The 16,064-nt window shown below is 47.7% G+C and overlaps 1 protein-coding gene across 3 annotated transcripts in view; it reads left to right on the forward strand.

The window, feature by feature from the left end:
* syt1a (synaptotagmin Ia) overlaps window positions 1-16,064 on the forward strand; it is a 252,729-nt gene that overhangs the window by 115,792 nt on the left and 120,873 nt on the right. For all 3 annotated transcript variants that reach the window (XM_061252641.1, XM_061252640.1, XM_061252643.1), the window contains exon 3: window positions 3,720-3,777. The gene's annotated coding sequence lies outside the window, so the exon portion shown is untranslated. The remainder of the gene's footprint in view (window positions 1-3,719; window positions 3,778-16,064) is intronic.

Here is a 16,064-nt window from a genome sequence, read left to right on the forward strand (position 1 = left end):
AGCCAATCAGCCCTTGAGTTCGATCTGCACCTTGTTTCTACAGGTCCAGCTCACTGCTATCAGAAAAGCTTGTGCCAGTCATCCCTGCAATCTACATGACTGCCTCTATTCTATCTCTTTATGCTGTTATATTATATTACATTACATTAATGGCATTTGGCAAATGCTCTTATCCAGAGCGACGTACAGTTGATTTGACTAAGCAGGAAACAATCTTCCCCTGGAACAATGCAGGGTTAAGGGCCTTGCTCAAGGGCCCAACGGCTGTGCGGATTTTATTGTGGCTACACCGGGGATCGAACCACCGACCGGGTCCCAGTCATTTACCTTAACCACTACGCTACAGGCCGTAGTTATGGAGGTGGGCCATACCACTGGACCTAGCTAGGGATCTGTTACGATGTTATCTTTAGAGGCAGTGAAATGGAACGGCTAAGGCTAGCTGGGCCTCTGTGCTAACTTTTTTCAGTTGTTGGACCTGGTCTGGTTCAGAACAGGAGACTTTGCTTGAATTACACATTCAAACATGTTTAAATATTCTGTGAGTGAACAGTTAGAATACTACATAGAGTACAAATATTCAGCTCAGAAAAGGGTTAATGTCTGGATTATTTGTATCTTTTTGTGGTGTAACCGTCTCCATCTGTGGGTGTATGCTACAGGTGAATAGCCACACTTTTCTGTTCTCCACATGATATTGACTGTCTGACTCATCTGAATAGTCATGGCATGGCAGCGAATCAGAAAACAACAATGAGATGAGTCTGAAAGGCTCTCATTTTGCCATCACCAGTCTGGCTGACATTTGGAGCTGAAGGAAAACGGGCTCTTTGTAGTTTCAGAATCTGTTAGTTTCAGGTTTTCGCTACCTCTTTCTAAACTCACTGTTATTTATTCTGCTACAAAGGGAGAGCGAGTTTTTGATATACTAATGCAGAAATTATTCATTCATGTCCTTGTCCTAGCACACCTGCATGCCTAGACTAATAGCTTTTAATCTGAGGATCAAAGACCCAGTACCCACCCTCTGCACATTGAGGCCTAATGAACCTGAATCTCTCACGTCCTCACCTCCAGCAGATAAAGCTGGCACCGCGCTTCTCCTCGGTCTCCGCGCCAGGGCACGGGCAGCGACGGACCGCTTAATGGCTGTTTGTCGATGCGTTTAGGAATCGACGCGGTTTTCGCCGCACCGTGTTTTCAGCTTCCCGCGAGCCTGAAAATTGCGTGTTAGGCGCGTTGGGGGGAAAATGAGAGGGAGCGGGGAAGCGGTGATTCCATCGCGCCGTAAATGGGAAAATAACAAGCAGGAGCGCCCGGACTGGCCCGTGTCGGAGCGGGGCTGTAATGGCGACGCGAAATGTGTGCTTCCGTTCTCCCTGTCGCATCGAGGTTTTTAGCGGAAAATCATTTCCACAGGTGATTTTTCCAGGCGTGCCCAGAAGCCCGTGGCACTTCCCTTCCCTCAGTGTCGCCTAGAAGGCAGTTGTTTTTTTTAGTTGGCTTCAGCTCAGCCAACCGCAGATCATGTGTACATACTTCTCCCCGGGCAGTTATCCTGCAATGTATTTTTATCAAATCTATCTGTATCGATGTTGTTGAGCTAGCTAGTTAAATCTGTCTCTATGGAGTTTTCCTGCTGCCTTCCGGACTGCGCTCAGGGAAGGACCTTGGGCCGTACCAGCGAGGAACTCGACACGCCTTGCTGTACGCAGACGACCGCAGCGCGTCGATCCAGTAATCTCTTCTTCATCAGAGCCTCGTATACATGAGCGAGCAGGGGACCCCGGTCCTTGAACTGCGTAATGCAAACATTTACTAGGTGTTTATGGCTGATTAAGGAAATCTGATTGAAATGGGGTACAGGGCAGAATAGTCTCCTCGAGATATTGAAGGAGCCATCAAATTTTAATTACCTGCTTATTCTCTGGAAGCAGTACAGTAATGTTAGAGGAGAGAGTTCCTGTTTTGCATACTGTAGAGTTCCTGTTTGCCTGATGAGAAGAAAATGCATAATTATTCTTGGAAAGAAAAAAAAAAGATTAATGACTGCCAACTTGTTGAGTGACTATGAAGAATACTGCAGAACACAATGGCTACTTGACTCTTTTATAGTACAAAACAGGGCTTTGAAAAGCCGAAAGTGGAAAATAAGCTGCCACCAATTTTCGGAGTGTTTTAAATCACCTTTTCTCTTCACTGAAATACATCCCTGAGATTTTGAAACTTTTATCCTCTAACCATGAATAGGGGTCAGGGGAAGTATATAATGTGGCATTATTTACATATTCATAAATAATTTATTTGCTGAAGTGCTTTTTGGAGACTGACAAAGTACCATTATCCAGCCTGCCTTTCGTCAGCAAAGACACTGGCAAAGATACTGACTTCTGCACATGTTCACACGGGGTGACAGTGATGTTTAATGATGAGAGAACTGGGCTCCTAACCCAGGTTAGTTTCCCAGGTAAACTTTAAAGTTGGGTTACACAGACACACCTAAACGTACTGTGTGCTTGATATACCGACATTTGCATATGTACTGTATATATTATAAATATTATCATCAGATTTGATCAATTGAATACCTTTGGATGTTCCTACATCTCACCAGTGCGGCTGCAGGTTTTCATTACAGTCCAGCTGTGAGTCAGCTCATTCACTGCTCTCATAGTCAAGCACTGGGTGTCGAAAACAGAAGCCTGCACCAGCTTTGATCCTTTTCCGATAAGAATAGACCCCTGCATTAGACAACTGTAATGAAAGTGTAATAACATATTATCCCAAAAGTCCTGGAGAAAAGGTTTGGCCCACCGTTCCTCCATCAAGACTGCCCGATTCCTCCCACCCCCCAACCACCTGACCCTCCCACCCCACTAGTTCCATATCCCAGGGTTGGTAAATTGTGAATGGACTGCATTTAGTTTTTATCCAAAGCGCTTCACAATGAATGCTTCTCATTCACCCATTCACACACACACTCACACACCAATGGTGACAGGCTGCCATGCAAAGCAGCAGTCTATGGGAACACACACTTACCCGCGCTGTTGGGGATCAGTCCAACTGACACTCAGGCCTGCAGCTTCTCCACAGCTGGGAGAACATCAGACTGCAGTCTGAGCCATATGGAGCACGCTCCCAAAACGGGGACGGCCGGCTCTAATTGGGCAGATGGGGCGCCTGTCAGTTTCGGTAACTAAGCTTGGCGCAGCAACGCGTGGGAGGTGCAGCTGCTGTGGCCACGCCCCTCTTTCCTCATGAGCACTTCCCTGAGCTGAAGAGCGTTTCATCACTTCCTGTGTTTCATCGCTGTTTGATGTTTCCCTGAGAAGATTTTCTTTCCCCAAATGTTCTTACCCCTTGAAATGAGTCAACTGACTTACCTCATTGCCAATATGAATAATGCTATTTCATAAAATGTAAATAAATGAGATTTTAAGTGTCAATGTAAGACTAAAATCTTTGGTGAGATTGACTTTTTTAGTTTTTTGTAATGAGGATATTCTGGTAGTTTACACCTGCAGGCAGTGTGACATCCTGTTCCACATCAGGGCTCAGCTCCATGTTGGCTATGCTAGTGAATAGACAGTGTGACTTCCTGTTCCACATCAGGGCTCAGCTCAATGGTGGTTATGCTAGTGGGAACATGTGTAGGTCCTTTGGTGACTGGTTTTATTCTAAACTTTTGCTAACCCTACTCTGTCTCTGTCTTTTAGAACAGAAGAAGAAGAAAAACTACTCCTGTTGAGATCAGCCATCTTCACTAAAGTAAAGGTCAGTCTTTCTTTCTTCCTCTCTAACTCTCTATCTCTGTCTCTCTCATTCTCCCTCTCTCTCCATCTCTCTCTATCCGTGGAGCTCTGTCCCTCTCTTTCTCTCTCTGTCTCTCTCTATCTCTCTACCTTTGGGGTCCTCTCTCTTTGTGTTTCTCTCTCTTTGTCTCCTTCAAGGCAAATAAGCTGCTTCTCCCTTTCCTACAAAATGTCAGAGGTCTGTAAAGGTCTGTAGTTCCATTTAAAAGCGCAATAAACACGGAATCACGTTTTTATCGAGTATCCTGTGTCCATTGGATAAATCTCATCCAAGTCCCCCCCCCCCCCCCCCCAGAGGTGAAAGGTTTGAGCTGTGCCACTGCAGCCCAGAGGTGAAAGGTTTGAGCTATGTCACTGCAGCCCAGAGGTGAAAGGTTTGAGCTGTGTCACTGCATACACTGCAGCCCAGAGGTGAAAGGTTTAAGCTGTGTCACTGCAGCCCAGAGGTGAAAGGTTTAAGCTGTGTCACTGCAGCCCAGAGGTGAAAGGTTTAAGCTGTGTCACTGCAGCCCAGAGGTGAAAGGTTTAAGCTGTGTCACTGCAGCCCAGAGGTGAAAGGTTTGAGCTGTGTCACTGCAGCCCAGAGGTGAAAGGTTTGAGCTGTGTCACTGCAGCCCAGAGGTGAAAGGTTTGAGCTGTGTCACTGCAGCCCAGAGGTGAAAGGTTTGAGCTGTGTCACTGCAGCCCAGAGGTGAAAGGTTTAAGCTGTGTCACTGCATACACTGCAGCCCAGAGGTGAAAGGTTTAAGCTGTGTCACTGCAGCCCAGAGGTGAAAGGTTTAAGCTGTGTCACTGCAGCCCAGAGGTGAAAGGTTTGAGCTGTGTCACTGCATACACTGCAGCCCAGAGGTGAAAGGTTTGAGCTGTGTCACTGCATACACTGCAGCCCAGAGGTGAAAGGTTTAAGCTGTGTTCCTCCTGGAACCCGGCTCCAGTCCATGGTGGAGGGCTGGAGGATGTACCCACCTGTGTCATAGTGTCAGCAAGCCAACACCCCATCAGCCCCCCTCTTTCTCTTCTCCGTTCAGAGGCGATTATAGACAGTCTCTGTAAAAAGAGCAGTTATGAGGCGTGCACACATAGCAGCATTCAGCCAATCCTTCACTAAACGGAAGTGGGTGGAGACAGACCAGAAGCTGGTGTGGCTGTACACTTTAAAGCACTGAGACCCTCCATGCCTAGGTCAAATACATCATTGTTTTAGATACAAAAACCTTTTCTTACGCTTTACTGAGCATGTCTGGTGTATTGGAACCAATGAAATACTCACAAAAAGCGCAAACCCCGCCTTCTGGTCTTCTTGGTTCACTCAATTGCACCAGGCAAGATCAGTCGAGCACAGAAAAGCATTTGGATCCATAACAACTACGTATTTGACCCAGGTCTGGGACCCACACCGCTTTCTGGATGTGGGAAAATAACTCGGTTCTTTGACTGCGACTACAATTACACTCACTTAACAAGAAGTGTAAACGGGTCAAGTGGACTGCTCTACCAGATATTACACTGAGATTTCTTTATTACAATACCACGCATATATTATGTTGTAATTATATATTAATACACCGGAGATGAAACTCTTGAAGGTGTGCAGTCTCATGAACCTGTATAATCCCCTGCGAAATAAGTCTGACACAGTTTTCCCTTTTGAAAAAAAATGGGCTGTTGTTTTAGGGTTTGTTGAGAAGTAGGCCAGAGGTTGTCACGTGTCAGGGTAAAGAATGAGTCCCTGTACACGGTTAAAGACTGACTGATGAAACTACATCTGTGTGGATTCAGGCCACAGCAGTCCCTGTACGGGTTAAAGACTGACTGATGAAATATTGATTTTGCTTTTCTGGGAAGGAGAGATATAAAAAGGTGGAGAGGCTGTGGGATCGTATATCCTTTAGGAAGGATGGCAGCCACCCTCGACCCCAGCGTTATGTGGGAGAGGACAGGAGGGCGTGATTAAGAGCGTATGCTGGGGATCGATTTCCGCATGTCACCTTGATTCGCATTCGCCCGCTTATGATTTTTACAGATTGCGTTTTTAAATTATTCCTTTTTTATCTTAGGAATTGCAAATATGTACTAACGTGTACATTGACAGCAGATTATTTATTGTTGCTACTATTTATAAGTCCATCCATCTTCCCCCCCCCCCACACACACACACACACAGGCCCTCAGACATAAATCGTTCTGTTCAATCTATACATCCAAGGTCAACTGCAGACGGGAAACAGCAAGAACGCAGTGAATTGAACAGAAGGAAGAAAACCGATAAATATTTAAATGGAAATGTATTTCTGTCATTCTGAAAGCCATTCTTGGCTGCTAAAATTAACACAAGTAACTGCATGTGTGGGGATGGGGGGTGGGTTGTGAGATCACAGATGTGTGATTAGAATGTTCTGAACTGAACATTCTAATGATGATGTAACAATCACTACTAGAAACTGGAAGCAGTGGAGTTCTAGAACGCTGATTCAGAATGTTGAAAACCAAAAAGAATTCCAAAAAGCCTACTCTTGAAAGGGTTAACAAAAAAATACACTGACATTTCCACAGGTACTATCCTATCTTTGTCCCTATCCGCTGACAGGGCTTCTGAAAGCTCCCCCCCCCCCCTCCCAGGGAATGAGGGTGGAGGCTATTTCCTTTGCATGGTGCGGAACGCAGTCCAGGAAATCACAAGGAGTTCAATCTCCTCCATTCTCAGAGAGTAGCTCCCAAAGCTGGAGAAACGCTGCAATCTTTCATCATTATTACCCACGACACACCTCCCCAGTGCTTAGACCCGGGCCAGAGACAGGGCTGCGTGCATTAGACCGGTGGGAGCTGCTCTCTCTCCCTCTCCCTCTCCCTCTCCCTCTCTCTCTCCCTTACCTTCTCCCTCTCTCTTTCTCTCTCTCCCTCTCCCTCTCCCTCTCCCTCTCCCTCTCTCCCTCGCCTTCTCCCTCTCTCTTTCTCTCTCTCCCTCTCCCTCTCTCTCTCCCTCTCTCCCTCTCTCCCTCTCTATCACTCTTTCGCTCTCCCTCTCTCTTTCTCTCTCTCTATATATATATATATATATATATATATATATATACAGTATCTCTCTCATGTATAAATATCTCCCCCTGTGAGGCCCCAAACTGCTGAGATTTGAGGCCCAAACCAGAGGTTCAGGGTCTGGGCTGAGCCAAAACCCTGCCCCCTCCCTTAATGGCTTACACACATGCAGGCCTTTTCACCATTGGGCCAAGTAAAAAGAGGCCTATCGTTCTGTGATGTGGTCCAGGGAGGTCCATGTGGTCTGTCATATCTCTGTGATAGAGGGTCTTGTGGTCTTCTTTAGAACATTGAACAATTTCCTCTCCTACTCTGATATGGACAACTCAGGCAGAACATTGGCCGTGTTTACATGGCACCTTTTAATGATCACTCCTGTTAGCTCTTTGGTTAATGGTCTAAACAGCAGAGGGCCCAAAGGCCCCATCTTAAAAACCCGCTAGTGAAGTCTGGGAGGACCCGCAGTCCCAGCATGCAACAGTACCCCCGTTCGAAACGTGAGGATTCGGGGACACGCCCTACCTCCAGCAGCAGGCTGACGATTGGCTCTCTCCCCGCCGTGCGTCATGGCGACGGGCCTGGTTTTAACGAGCAGCTGGTCAGGACTCGCTGCAGTGATTCACCTGTCCGTTCACCTGTGAGGAGAGATACAGCTGGGCCTGTCACAGCCAGAGTCGGAGTCAGCTGAGGTAAAGCGCTAAAACTCACATTCATCTTTCACATCATGCATTCTGCCAATGCTTCTTTGGGATGAGCGAGAGAGAGAGGAAGAGATAGGGAGTGGCTGAGAGAGAGAGAGAGGGAGAGGGAGGGAGTGTGTGAGAGAGAGGGAGGGAGAGAGAAGAGGGTTACCCACAGTTTGGAATAAAGGAGAGGGAGAGATAGAGGGGGAGTGTGTGTATGTGTGTGTGTGTGTGTGTGTGTGCGTGAGAGAGAGAGAGAGAGTGATGAGGGGGAGTGTGTGTGTGTGTCTGTGAGAGATGGAGTGTGTGTGTGTGTGTGTGTGTGTGTGTGTGTGTGTGAGAGAGAGCGAGCAGGAGAGAGAGAGGGAGAGGAGGGTTACCCACAGTTTGGAATAAAGGACAGGGAGAGAGATAGAGGGGGAGTGTGTGTGTGTGAGAGAGAGAGAGAGAGTGATGGAGGGGGAGTGTGTGTGTGTGTGTGTGTGTGTGAGAGAGGGAGTGTGTGTGTGTGTGTGTGAGAGAGAGAGAGAGAGAGAGAGAGAGAGAGACTGAGTGATGGTGGGGGAGTGTGTGTGTGTGTGTCTGTGAGAGAGAGCAGGAGAGAGAGAGGGAGGGATAGGGAGTGGGTGAGAGAGAGACAGTTTGGAATTAAACAGCTAAACAGACCATCTGCAGAATCCCCTATGGCCTGTTTTGTAGCATAACCTGTATGGATATGAACCCTGGCATTAAACAGGCAGAGATTTAATACCCATTCATTACAACACCGCAGATATAAAACCCACACCACCACGCAAGCACCCAAGGCTCTCTGTAAGTTTACTTGTACGATCAAAGAAACCCGACAAAATAACAGAATTCAGATAAAAGAAATAAATTAATGTGAATGGAACAATTAAATAAACACAGAAAAAAAAAAACACCCCCGATCTCATAACAGATTGCAACAAGGCCTCATGGCTTCTTGCTCTTAGGAGGCACATTTAACGAATCAGAATTTCCTTAAAGATGACGGACCCCGATGGATGTCTGGGTCGGGCACAGAACAAGTAGAAGGAGGGGAAACATTAGCGATTGGAAAGAGACCGCAGTTAAGTGATTTTGAGCAGGGCGTAGGAACACTCCACCTGGAGTCTCGCCTCCACAAACCCCCTGAACACCCACAGAGGGTCCCCTGACCCCCGAATCCTGGTCCTCCTGGTTCTCATCCACACTGCCAGCTCGGCCTTTCAACAGGAAATTAATCGGGCCGCATGTGTGTCTGTGTACACACTTGTACTCCGGATACGACACAAACAGGGAACAGAGAACTCTCAGCCGCGTAGCCAGGGCCCTCGACAAGCCGTCGGGTCATCCAGTCTGCTGCCAGCCATGAAGATGTGAGACACTGATTCGATTTGCAAACAGAAGGGGCACCCCTGACTACTCCACTGTTCCCCGGGTCAGAATGGGCCAGGTGCACGTCACATGCAGTAGCTCCTTAGCCTACACTCTCAGAAAAAAGGCTTGTGGATTGGGCGGTCTCCGTAGAGGGACCGTTTTCACTTCTTTATGGAGCCCTCGATCATAGGTGTGTCGTGTGAAAGCTCCCATACAAAGAACCATTTTGCCTGACTAAGAAACCTTTAACTAGAACTGTAGGGTTCTTCTATGGAATTAGAGGGTTCCTTTGGTTCCTTCATTTCGTCTGGGAGTGTAGCCTCCGCTGCCAGCCTCCAGACAGTTTCAGAGCGAGAGAGAGATAGGGGCAGGGGGTGAGAGAGAGAGAGAGACTGTACATCAGTGAAAGAAGGGCTTTACAACTTCAAAATGGCTCCCTTGCAGCTTGTAAAATGCAAACGGGCCCTTCATGATGGTTACTGCAGGCATAAATATCAGTCAGCCAACACGCATAATGTGATCATATATATCCATTTCCCACCAGGCCTTTATTATTATTATTTTTATCCCTTCCAATAGATGGGTGGAATGGGCAGGGTTTGATAATTCACAAGTTATGGATTGGCCTGGCAGTGCTTCGTGAACAGGGATCCGTAAATTCGGTCGGCAGAAACCCGCTGAAAAATGTCATTTTCCCTTGCCTGTCAGGGCACTGCTAAATAATAGCATTCGCCGTGCACAAACTCTGAAGGGGTCGTTTCCATCTACCCGCAGACGGATGGGGACGTCCGTACGGTATATCATGTGTTTACCAATTATCCCGGGCGCGCATCACTCCCTTCTTCTCCGCAGCTCTTTCCGCGGTGCGGAGATTCTTTCACGGGCGAGACCGTATCCGGAACGGATCGCGGCTGTCAGTCACACGGGGCCCGGTTCGTGTACGCTGGCAGGAGACATGACGCACAGCGCACAGACGCTTATGAAACTTTCAGTCATCCGCTCCCAGCGACGTGTTCTGTCATCGGAGCGATGGAAACAACGATACCTATGCGCTGCCTCAACCGGGCCGCGCAAACTCGCTTCCCTGCTACCTCCGTGCGTGCCACGACCCCACTTTCAAACCCCGAATAGCGTAATCGTTCTTAATTAGATGCTTCGGATATCTGTTCGGGGATGATTCGCCCTCCTAAGCCTATGTCAGAAATTGCTACGCGTGCATTAAAAGCACCAGCATCTTAACCCGTCAGATCTATGAACACTTTAATTTCCTGTAATGTGCGTTAGGGCTAATTATAGCACAGTATCTAATTATTTTGCCTCAGTGAACAAAATGAGTTCATCTATCAATCTGTATGCTACGTGACTGTTGATGAGAAAAACGTTCAGGTGTAAAATTCATTAGCAAATTTCCTAAATAAAAACATGTATTCAATAAACATATTTTGCCCTGGACTATCATTCTTCTTCAAGTGATAATATCTAGCAAGGTCACATCTTATCTGCCATTGTTACAAACGCAAAATGATTATTTAATATACATGGCCCACATGTTGCATCTTTAAGGGGTTTGTAGTAATTACCTCTAATTGTTGTAGAGAGACAGGTAATTACAGATGAAATTAGCATGCCATCTCTTGAAATGTGAGATTTGAAAATGGCACCAGCCTTTAGCTTATTTTAGCGAAATAGTTGCATCTCGTGCTATAGCATGGCTTTTATATCTTTATGTCCACACACTGCAAAAACAAATGACAATCTTAACAACCATTTTAGTCTTAAGTATAAGGCATAAGATCTTTTTTTTCTCAGGGAGAAAATATTAGCTTGTTTTAAGTTGTTTTTAGATGTTTGCTTGATAAGTGAAATGTCCTTATTCCATTGGTGAAACAGTCAGACTTTTTCATCTTAGTTAGCAAAATAAAGTAAAATAAAAAACGTTTGAAGTCTCAAGATAGGACTACATTGCTTGTTATTTTTTCGATTGGCAGGGCAGGCAGGACGTCATGTCAGACATACCCAGCGTGCTTTGCGGCGGTGTTCATATGTGAGTGTAAGCGCAGGTGATTGGTCTGATTGGTGGGGGTGAGGAGGTTAATGAGCGATGCGGCTCTATGGTGCGGCTGCCTCTGATTGATTGTTTGTGTAATTCGCTCCCGTGTAGAGGACGTGTTCAGAAGCGAGCCGAGGTCAATGAGATCAATGTTAATGAATAAAGTAGCGGGGTCGCCTTTTCATTGCTCATCAACTTTTACTTCTCCTTCGCAACTTTAATTCATCTTTTCTACTGTAGCGGGGACGATCTGTGTGTGTGTGTGTGTGTGTGTGTGTGTGCGTGCGTGTGTATATGTGTGTGTGTGTCTGTGTGTGTGTTTGCGTGTGTGTGTATGTGTGCGCGTGTGTGTGCATGTGTGTGTGTCTGTGTGAGCGTGTGTGAGCGTGTGTGTGTGTTTGTGTGTGTGTGTGTGTATGTGTGTGCGTGTGTCTGTCTGTGTGTGTGTATGTGTGTGCGTGTGTGTGCATGTGTGTGTGTCTGTGTGAGCGTGTGTGAGCGTGTGTGAGCGTGTGTGTGTGTGTGTGTGTGCATACTGCTGATGTGGGCTACGATGCAGGGCGCTGGTCTTCTTGACAGAATCTTTGATTACAGGATATTTAAAAATCTGTAAAATCAACATCTGTCCCACTCATTACAGTCTGGGCCTGCTTAATAGGAGAATGCAGAGATCTGTACCAACACAATTACCTGTGTCCATATTGGGAATGGGTTTTGGTAAGGTTGATGAAATACTGTGTCCCTCCAAGTGTGACCCTGTTCCCCCCCTCCCCCCGCCCCCCAATTCTCCCCAACCTCCTCCCCCCATAGTCTACTCCCACTCCCAGGACAGGACAGGATACTGAATATCGAGCGTCTGTGTTTGCTGGTGACTCCCAGAAAGCTGTGTGCAGTCGCAGGAACTATCAGCAACCTTTTTCAACAGGGCAGAAATTCTACTTCCTGTCTGAATCTTCAGGCTGCTCATTTATTGGTGATATCTTGCTGCCTGCAGTCGCTGCTTCCTGACTGGCAGTCAGGTGGCCAGTGTGTCGTACAAGCCTGTGTTGATTGATTGCTGCGAGGCATTTTTTTATATCGGCCGACGCACTTTCAAAGTAAACAAGTTGCTCGAGGATTTTAATATAGTTTGTAAAATTGTCTGCCTTTGTTTTATGGCATGTGATAGTGTTTTTATGCCTTATAGATAGCGATTATAATAGCGTTGTCTATCACGGTGTCCTTCCACGTAGAAGGAAAGTTGAATATCCTCTGTGAGACATCTGTGATGTCACCTTGCAGACATCTGTTCAGGGAGGACAGTGTCTGTGTTTGTCAGGTAATTTAATTACTGGGTCACTCTGTAGAAAGGGCACTGATTGTTCTCTAAATCCTCCCTAATCCTGCGCCCAAATCCACAGTGGTGGGGCTCCGAGAGATGTCTGCTGACCGTCCTGCCCCTCCCTGTCTTTTACTGCCCCTTACTGCCCGTTTCTGCCCCCCCGTCCCTCCCTGCCCCTATCTGCCCCCATCTGCCCCCAGCCCCTCCATTAGAGGTCTATCTAGAGTCTGGGGTCACTATGGTCTCTATCTGACCTCTGTCAGGTGCTTGCGTACTGTTTGTGTGTGTGTGTGTGTGTGTGTGTGTGTGTGCGTGTGTGTGTGCGTGTGTGTGTGTGTATGTGTGTGTGTGTCAGCCTGTCTTCCTGTGTGTGCATGTGTGTGTGTATGTGTGTGTTTGTGCGTGTGTCAGCCTGTATTCTTGTGTGTGTGTGTGCGTGTGTGTAAATCTATCTTCCCGTGTGTGCCAGTGTAGGTCGTTCATGAGGAATTCATAGACTAGCGGGCGATGGCAGTTCACACACTATGGTGCCATAATTATAGGGACAGAGAGAGAACTTCTTCATCAGTTCGGCAGAACTGGACCCAGATGCTAAATGAGTCCTTCCCTCTGGTCTCATGGCGAGTGATAGATGTGTGGCTTTGAGGCAAATGAGCAAAACCAAGAGAGCTGTAATCAACAATGCAGCCGCTACAGTCCACAGTCGGAGAGGCCTGAAGTCTGTCTGTGATGCCCGTCTGACTCCATATGCCCCTTCAGACAGACACCATCATTCAACATCATATGCTCTTATGAGTCATCATACGCCATATGGAGGTGGCAAACAATCCATAAATATTCCATACATAGCTCTATTATGCCAGCCCTGCACAATTATAAGGGCTGGCGAACCTTGGCTATATCAGTCAGCGATGGCGGAGAGGTTATTCAGATTAGTGAGGTGGAACAGGTCTGATAAAGACACAGGCGTTCAGCTCCCTGACAGGAGAAGGCGGTGGGTACTTGAAGTGTTCATTGAGCCTTGCGTACAGCCGAAGACTGTTTTTATCCATCGCCGTCTCTGTATCTTCCTCTCTCTCTCTCTCTCTCCCTCTCTTTCTCTCTCTGTCTCTCTCCCTCGTTCCTGCGGCAAGCCAAGCGGCAAAAAACGCCGCTTCTTCAGGAAAATTAAAGCCTGCGACCGTACTCGATTGGGCGCACCAAATTATCGGGCGCAGCGATAATTTATAAATCAGCCCGGAACAGGCTCCATTCGCCTTCCGTTTGTCGCCCGAAACCGAACGCTTCCCGATGGAGACGTCGCCGGCTGACGTGTCTCTCCGGTAGTCGAGGCGGCGGGAAACGGCCCCGGCGCCCGAGGGGGTTTTTTTTCCACGCCGCCGTTTTCGGTCACGCCAGAGCGGGGCACGGGAGCCGGCGCTCGGAATGAAAGGAACACCTGGGTACTGTGAAACGGCCAATCAGCCGTCTGAAATCAGCTCCGCGCTTGTGTACGTGGGATAGGTCGTCCCCGGAGCGCTGGCGGTTTTCCTGCTGCCGTTCTCGGAGAGAGGGGTAATTAAACCACCAGCGCTAATTGGGAAAGTTTTTTTGGTTTTTTTCCTTCCGGAAAGCAGTCTGACTTTTTTTTTTTGGTTGCTTCTACAAGTTAGACAGACGAAAATACAGTGCGGAGGCAGGCTGGTAATAACAGCCCTGTCCTGGGCCTGCCGTCTCTCCGCAGTTCAGGTCGGGACTCTGGGCTCACGCTGGGGCGTGACATCACTTCCGGGGGTGTCTGATATCACTTCCTGCCTGGTAGGTGTTTCCAGTGCTTTATTTAAACCTGTGAGGAGCAGTGAGAGACATAATGCTCAGTTCCCACCGAAAGAACAGAAGAACCCCAAGTAAGACAATAATCTAAAAACAAATAATTAAAACATAATGCTTAATTAAAATAAATAAATAGGGGGTAGCCAATAGCCTAGTGGCTAAGGTGCTCGACAGGACTGGGAAGGTTGGTGGTTCAAGCCCCAATGTAGCCATAGTAAGATCAGTGCCCTTAACCCCAACATTGTTCCAGAGTGGATTGACCCCTGCTTAGTCTAATCAACTGTAAGTCACTTTGGATAAAAGTGTCCGCTAAATGCCTGTAATGTATTGTAAACTATAAAGGAATCCACCCAGGCAGAACACACTTGCCGCGCTGCTGTTTTTGCGGGAGTCGGGTGCGCGTTAAGCAGGGCCGTGCCCCCGCCGCCTCTGCGAGAGCGTGTGAGATGGGCAGGAGGGGCAGGGAGCTGAGAACTCGATGATTAAGCAGCGGAGTGAGCCGCGGTGGTCCGCCGATGTCCTTCAGGGGAACAATAAGTTCTCCCCGCTTCCGCAGGCCTGTCAGCGGCTCGCGGCCGTCTAAACAGCTGTCAGCGGCCTCGCGAATGATTGCTCCCTCTCCCGCCGTGCCCGTTCCGCTGGCCCCGTCGAACAGAGCTCTGCGTGCCACATCGCGTCCGGTCTGCGCCGAACAGGGCCCGCTTCCGCGCCCCTTCTGGGTCAGCGTGCCTGCTGAGGGCCTCCAGCAGCCGGCCCTCCTGCCCCCTCCAGTGGGGAAGGGGCACGGGCTTTTTGGCCTGGGAATTTTCTATCAAATCTCATAATTATGACATGAGATGAACTGGGAATATTGCTACGAAGTTAGCAATAACGTTTTTCGTAACGTTGTAGCACATTTAGTCAGTAGAACCGGGACATTTTTGCATTTCGCAGTGTCCGCCAGATATTCAATAAAGGCTATCGGCCTTGTGTGAATGTATTGTATCGATTTTCTTTTGGGATGACAGTCGTGGATATGTGTGACTTGCTTTTGCTTGTGGCATCAGCGGCTGCATTTGCATAAAGAATTGCTAATACCCTCCGCACTGGCAACTTCCAGAGCTGGCAGTGGGCTGGCGGGCGAAGAGTCTTACTTCTTCTTCTGTGAATTGTGAATTGGCAGCCATTGTTAATTTCTTTTTCAGAGGAAACCAGCTGGCTCGTTCCGATCCCCAGACAACAGTGAGCACGAGAATTCGCAAAGATTATTTATTTTTTGTTTGCCTGGCTCGTGACTCCCCTCTCGATTTCGTCAAGCGTGTTCTCTTCCCCGACCGACATGACACGAGCAACGTTAAACCCACCGGAACAAAGCCTGTCAATACCCGGGGTGGAGATGACAGATAACGGAAAAGGAAAGGTATGGATTGAGGAATCGAGTCTCTGATCACTCGGCTGATCTGGCAGCCATTTTCTCACGTTTGTTTACCGCTGAAAGAGACCTACTTTTTTGGCGAAACATTTTTTTTTGTTCCGTGTTACAAAATGTAAAAAACAATAAAAAGGCTTTTCTCGGGTGTGTTGGAGCTTTGCATGGGTATTTACCCCTGTGTTGTTGGTAATCAAGCTTCTGTTCTCTCGGTGTCTTAATTAGTGTCACTGTTTCTCCTGGATGTAGACCACAGAGAGAGATATTGGGGATGTTATGTAGACCACAAAGAGACAGGGTGATATTGGGGATGTGATGTAGACCACAGAGAGACAGGGTGATATTGGGATGTGATGTAGACCACAGAGAGACAGGGTGATATTCAGGATGTTATGTAGACCACAGAGGGACAGGGTGATATTGGGATGTGATGTAGACCACAGAGAGACAGGGTGATATTGGGGATGTTATGTAGACCACAGAGAGACAGGGTGATATTGGGGATGTGATGTAGACCACAGAGAGACAGGGTGATATTGGGGATGTGATGTAGACCACA

The sequence above is a fragment of the Conger conger genome, chromosome 8 (assembly GCF_963514075.1).
Source record: "Conger conger chromosome 8, fConCon1.1, whole genome shotgun sequence".
Classification (NCBI taxonomy): domain Eukaryota; kingdom Metazoa; phylum Chordata; class Actinopteri; order Anguilliformes; family Congridae; genus Conger; species Conger conger.